The 7,060-nt window shown below is 33.4% G+C and overlaps 1 long non-coding RNA gene across 1 annotated transcript; it reads right to left on the bottom strand.

Annotated features, from left to right (window-relative positions):
* Window positions 1–3,412: 3,412 nt before the first annotated feature.
* On the bottom strand, window positions 3,413–6,640 carry LOC147076009 (uncharacterized). The gene is made up of 3 exons (XR_015069915.1): window positions 6,513–6,640; window positions 5,284–5,436; window positions 3,413–3,754 (listed from the first exon to the last, which is right to left on the bottom strand). It is a non-coding gene; the product is annotated as an uncharacterized LOC147076009 (long non-coding RNA).
* Window positions 6,641–7,060: the final 420 nt, after the last annotated feature.

Genomic DNA, 7,060 nt, shown 5'->3' with positions numbered 1-7,060 from the left:
CCCAAACTTTTGAAAGTGCTACTCAGTGTAAGGTTCACGTAGCTTGACAAAATTAAATATAGAAATAATTATATAAACGTATGTGCCAAATTTTATAGGTATAAATAAATAATCTTTCGTAATTAGATTAAAAATTAAGTTTCTTACGAATGAAAACTATTAAATTATATTAATAATTAAATATAAATATTACTATATTATATAAATAAATTAAAATAAAAAATAGTTTTATTATAATTATAAAAGTACATTATAATCGAGAATAAAGACATTATCGAAGTTTTATATAAAATATAAAAGATTATAAACTATAATTATTGTAAGTTATAAATTTAAATTAAATTTTTAAATAAATAAATTATATAGTTAATACGGACCTTTGATTTATTATAGTTTCATACATCCTAATTAATTAGTGCCACAATACAATCTGCACGTACTGGAACTTATATGGCAAATTTACCTAGTGATCTTGAAACCAGTAAAATTATCTAGTGGCGTTGAACCTGAATTTTCCATGTCCTTGAATGATGGACAGCTGATTTTGACATTTTCACGGTGACCGTGAATTTTAAGCAATAGTATATACAATAACTGGTATTGTTCTAATACTAGGTGGCCTTTGTAGACTAATATAGTGGAGTGCTACTATTAATCAATCTAAGAACTCATATTTGATCTCCTCGTTTGAGCTAGTCGAGAGTTGGGGTTCTCAACCTGGTTTGGGGACAAAGCCGGTTCAGAGTATATAGCGCCCCTGCGCCCCAGGAGACGTCAGTATATTACTTTTAAGACATATTGGAAAAACTATTTTATAAAAAAGGGCCAATACACTATGTCACACAATACAACGAAATATTACTACAGTCGTGAGCCAATAAAGCTTCGCAGTGTCAGATTATTTGGTCTTTTTTACTCACTATTATCGTTAGTTCGCACTTTCCTTATTTATTGACTATTATAATTGATCACCGGTTCTGATGAATACAACAATGCACAGGGCAGAATCGACTTTGGGAAGCCTTCATCTAGCAGTGGATTGACTAGGTATGATGAAGATTATGATTATAGCGGTACGTATCTTTATAATCTTATAAATTTTGACGAACGTAGGAATTCATTAGACCGGGAGGAATGGAAGTAGCTTAGAATTCACCATCTAGGAATGGATTGATTCAAGCTGATGCTAATGATGATATAAATAGCTGCAAAATAAAAAGTAATGCACAGAACCAGGAAGAATGAAATCAGGTTGGATAGGCGTTCATCCAGCAGTAAAATGATCCCCAGGCTGGATGATAATGATGAAGTTGTTCGATATAGAATCGATTACTGATTTTCTAAGTAAATTCGGTTAATTTCGTAACATTGTTCAAGCCTCTGTCATGTGTCATGTGACTATACGGCACGATGATTGCTAGATTATACTGAAAAGGAAAAGTAACATTGTACAAGAATAATTAAGGCACACAATCGTTTGTCAACTCAAAACCAAACAAACAAGCATATTTTATATTATATATACACATAGATGATTAATAAATACAGTAGGCCAGTGTTACACAGAATAGAGAATTCGAAAATATTAATGGCATAATCAATTATAGTTTCGAAAACGATAAGTAACCTACAACTAGAAGCATTGACTGTTTAAGAGGTTTACAACTGAATGACGTCTATTTTTATGCAATTTCATGCTATATGTTCTACATGAGTAATCACAATGAACGCATTTGAATGGCATTTCACAGAATAGGTCGTTTTGTATATTTTTATATTACCAGATCTAATACAAGAGATATTGAAGGGTAAATTAGCAAAACAAGAAATATCGCAAAACGAAAAGTTGACATAATTAACAATTTAATTTCGGGCAATAGGTACTTGTGTAGCAGTTTTCATATATATTGGCCATTTTAATGCTTAACGTAAAAGTTGGCGTTTGACATTCCTTGATACAGTTCATTACAGGTCATGGGGAGCCCCACTTATGGACCTGTATCGGGTATTGCGAAACCGCTATTTTCGAAGGACTTTGATTTGTTTTATACTTTTTCATTAAGTTAGATAAAAATACACATGGAAATTTAAGTTTTTCCAAATACCTAAGTCATTTTTCAGTTTTGTGCGACGTTTCCTGTTTTGCCCGTGTATACTTTATTTATATTGTTAGGTAACATTGGCTTTCCACCACAATGAATTATTTTGTGTATTTTTATATCATTAAGAAAACATGAGAAATTACAAAATAAAGTTTTTAACAGTAATGAGTCTTTTTGTGTATAGTCATACTTGTGGATGAGTGATAACAATGGAAACATTTAAATGACTTTTTACCAGAATGAGCTATTTTACATACTTTCATAGTGCCAGATGCTATACACGAATAATTACAAGGTCACATTGAAACGGCTATTCAACAGAATGGGTCATTTTGTGTAAATTAATATTACACGATGTTATAGAATATTAATGAAATTGGTCATTCAAATGGTTTTTTGCCAAAATGAATCATTTTATGTACTTTCAGGGTACCAGATGCTATGCAAGAGTAATCACAATGGTCACATTTAAATGGCTTTTCACCAGAATGAGTCATTTTGTGTTTTTTCATATCGCTAGATGTTTTAGATGAATAGTCACATTGGGCACATTTAAATGGCTTTACACCAGAATGAGTTAACTTGTGTACTTTCATGGTGCCAGATGTTATACACGAGTATTCACAATGGTCACATTTAAATGGCTTTTCACCAGAATGAGTCATTTTGTGTATTTTCATATCACCAGATCGAATACAAGAGTGACCACATTGGTCACATTTAAATGGTTTTTCACCAGAATGAGACTTTTTGTGCAATTTCATCCTACTAGATTGTATGCAAGAGTATTCACATTGATCACAGTTAAATGATTTTTCACCAGAATGTCTAATTTTGTGTGTTTTCATATCACCTGATCTTATACATGAGTAATTACATTGGTGACATTTAAATGGCTTTTCACCAGAATGAGTCATTTTGTGTATTTTCATCGTACTAAATGTTATACAAGAGTAATTACATTGGTCACATTTAAATGACTTTTCACCAGAATGACTTAATTTGTGTACATTCATGTTGCCAGATGCCACACACGAGTAATCACATTGGTCACATTTAAATGGCTTTTCACCAGAATGAGTCATTTTGTGTTTTTTCATATCATTAGATCGAATACAAGAGTAACCACAATGGTCACATTTAAATGGCTTTTCATCAGAATGGGTCTTATTGTGTAATTTCATCTTACTAGATGTTATACAAGAGTAATTACACTGTGCACATTTAATCGACTTTTCATCAGAATGATTCATTGGGTTAACATTTTTATTGCCAAAATTAGATCGAATGCTTTTATAATTTTCTGTTTTATCCGTTATTGATTTTTTATGACACGCTTTGTGAAGCTTCAATAGAGATGGCGATGAAAAAATATTAAAACAAAAACTGCAAACAAAATTTTCGTTATAAAATGATTTTTTCTCTAATATTATAACAGCTACTAATAATGCGGGATCTGTGAAGGTAGATTGTAGATGCTGACGTTCAGCAGTGCGACTGACTATATTAGTAATCGTTTCATATACGCCCAATTCTTTTTTAATGTGTTGATAGTCAAACTGTATTTCATCGTATGGCTCTTGTACTTCTATGATCCTCTTTGGCAATCCGAGACTAGCGGAATATGTCATGGCAGTGGTTGCAGGAATCAACTAAAAGAACGTGAAGTATTGCATTAACAAGACAAACAACATAGTTATTTCAGATAATAATATTAAAAAAATTAAACATCTTAAAGATTTGTAGGAATCTTTCATACAGGGAGGAAAGAATTTTCAGAAAGAAATAGTGTGTTGATAACATAATATATCAGTAGGTTTATTTCAAGTAAATACGCATGAATCCTAAATATATTATTTCAGACGATTGCTTATGTTCCCAACACTTTTGCTTCAGATTTCGATAGTATTCGTAAGACCTAAAGATAGCACTTATACGGAATACATATTACTTCATATTGTATTCACTTGAATTTATGGGGATACATAATAAAACCAAAGTCTCCAATATATGTTTATCAAAGAATCTTAATCCTATGTATGTACGCTGATGACTTACATATTTTTAGCAGCAGACTAGTACTTCTAGTCGACGAGTTTGTATATATGGGATCAACCATCAGTGGAAAGGGCGGATGCGAAGCGGAAATAAGAAGGCGCACACAGATTGCAAAAAATGCGACGACACGCCTTACCACTATATGGAAGAATCGGGGAATTTCGTTTGCCACAAAAATGATGCTTGTGCAAACATAAGTGTTCTCGATATTTCTATACGGAGTCGAGTCGTGGACCTTGAAGGCAAGGGAACGGAAGGCAATTGATGCCTTTGAGATGTGGTGTTGGCGACGAATGCTTCGTATTTCTTGGACGGAACACAGGACGAACCAGTCAATCATCCAGAGACTGACGATAAAGGAACGGCTCTCGACAATATGTCTGAGAAGAATTCTGCAGTTTTTTTGGACATATTATCAGGCGCGTACCGGACATCCTGGAGAAACTGGTAGTTTTGGGTGGCCTCCAGGGAAGGCGAAGCAGAGAAAAATCGTCTGCGCGCTGGAGCGACCAAATGAAAGAGCTGACTGGGGGCACCATCCATTCTGCGGAAGCGGAAGATCGAGAAGGATGGAAATTCTTGGTCGCTCAAAGGATGGCGAAATTCAAATGTGGTCACGATCCTCAGTCATGAGTGCACGACCAAGAAGAGTACTTCTTCCTGAGTGCAAGTCATACTGACTGTTTAAAATTTATCGGAATATTGTGTAATTAATTGCTTTACTGGTAGGTATTATAAATAAGGGCAACCGAGTTGAGGATTCTAATGTTTGTTTCGGTGTTTTATGTCAGGAATATATTCATGATTAAAATAAACTTCATGGAAATTACAATAAGATTTTATAGTGGAAGGTTTGTGGGAATAACAATGAGTTATATATATATTTAAAAATGAAAAAAAAACACTTGATATTATTTGTTGATGCACACCCTACCATCGGATTACATATAATTTAGCAAACGAGAAGTGTAACTAAAAAACAGGCTGTTTACATGCCTATAGTCACCTAATTCCATATTATCTAGGGGCTTGTGGGGAAAATACCGAATGTTGCATGGAAAGAAGACGTTTTAAGTATATATAAGATCCGGTGTAGGTACCTAGATTAGATCTGATTACATACCTGATTTACTGGATTGCATTCGGAATACGAGCAACTAGGTTGAGTGATCTCATAATTGCTTTGGCCTACATTCTTCTGAACAATCTCATTCTCCGAGTCAACTCGCTTGACATTAGTCTCCAGTTTTATATTAGTGGGGTATTTTGAAGGGTTCTACAAAAATACATCGATTATATAAATAAAAAAATCATATGTGTATTCTTATGACGATATAATATAGTGTTTATATGTTTATGCCTTGAAGGTATCACTGTAACTATTTATATAATAAATAGTGAACCAATCAAAAATTAATATGTGCAGGTGAGATTTCTCAGCCAATTAAATAAACAGTGTGTCATTCCTAATAATGACAAAGTACTCATGGAGCGAGTTCAAAAGAAATTTTTGAGACTCCTTTATTTGAGGTTATATGGATACTATCCGAGGCTTTATCCAACTGACTTTCTCTTAGGTATGCTGACATACTGTAGTTTAAGTGCTAGAAGATATCAATATTTGGCCACGTATTTTTTTCGACTTATACGTGGTGTGAATGAGAACTCTGCCACTCTTGGTAGTATTGACTTGTGTGTCCCTGATAACTATCTTAGAAATCGGGAGCATCAGTTGTTTGTTCTACCGAGGAGCAGAACTAACCTGCCATTGGTGATGCCAATTGGGAGGGCAATAACTCTGTTCAACCAAATCGCTTCGGATGTTGATATATTCCATCTACGTGAGGATGAATATAGGTGAACGTTGTTTTATCAATTCTAAAAATAGGGTCTGCTTAACTCATCCGGTGAACTTGTACCTATATACTTTATATATATATATATATTTTTATTTATTTGTATTTACACATTTCTTCTGTGGAATAAGTTAATACTGATATATCTCTTTTTTATGTACCTAATACTATTTTAATAATATTTCTTTGTTTCTAAATGTCATGTTGTGAACGTAATAAACTTATAATTTCTAATGTCCACAATATGTAAAATAAATAAATTGAAATTGAAATGACAAATTAATAATTATTACATAAACTTTCACGTTTGTGAAAGTAACCATATCATCTACATATATTATGTCCTAATATCTTGTGAGAAATGTAAAATATACCCTATATTCACATGCCCCGATGTGTGCTTTCAAAGTTGAAACAAACCCTCTGACATAAACTTCTCTATAAGAGTATCTTCGTACATGCCATGTTCAAGCTTCTTAGAATATTATGTACCTACTTGATTTACTGGTACGCATTCCGAATAAGAGCAACCGAGTTGTGGATGCTTTGGCTTATTGTGTCTTCAAAATACTTTTCATTGAGATCAACTCTCTGAACATTAATAACAGATTGTTTAGTGGCCTTCTGAAAAAACTATATTATATAACTACATTTCAAAATAAAACAAACGGTTATTTGATAAGGGTGCACCATACTATCGTTATTGGCAAATCTGGTAGAAGATTATTGCGATGTGCGGGTTTTTATTTCGCCTGCAGCCACCGCATGAAGAAACATGCGTAAAGTTAAAGTAGGTACTGAATGTTGCATGGATATAGTAACAACTTACGGGTAGGTAAGTCTAGTGTGGCCAAATGGCCAAAACCTTGCCAGTTACCCATAGGAAACAAAATGTATACGTATTGAGACATTCGTCAGTGGTGAAGCTGTTTAAAAATCAACTTTCATTTATTCACGTTGTAGAATCAAGACTGTTAGTAAATCAATGGGATATACAACGGTTGGACTTGAACAGTTATATTTTATTATCTGATCACTTTGGCA

Source organism: Rhyacophila brunnea, unplaced genomic scaffold (genome assembly GCF_057557595.1).
Source record: "Rhyacophila brunnea isolate RB1 unplaced genomic scaffold, BYU_Rbru_1.0 scaffold_136, whole genome shotgun sequence".
Taxonomy (NCBI): domain Eukaryota; kingdom Metazoa; phylum Arthropoda; class Insecta; order Trichoptera; family Rhyacophilidae; genus Rhyacophila; species Rhyacophila brunnea.
The sequence above is the reverse complement of the archived record's forward strand: the minus strand, read 5'-3'. Positions and strand labels throughout refer to the sequence as shown.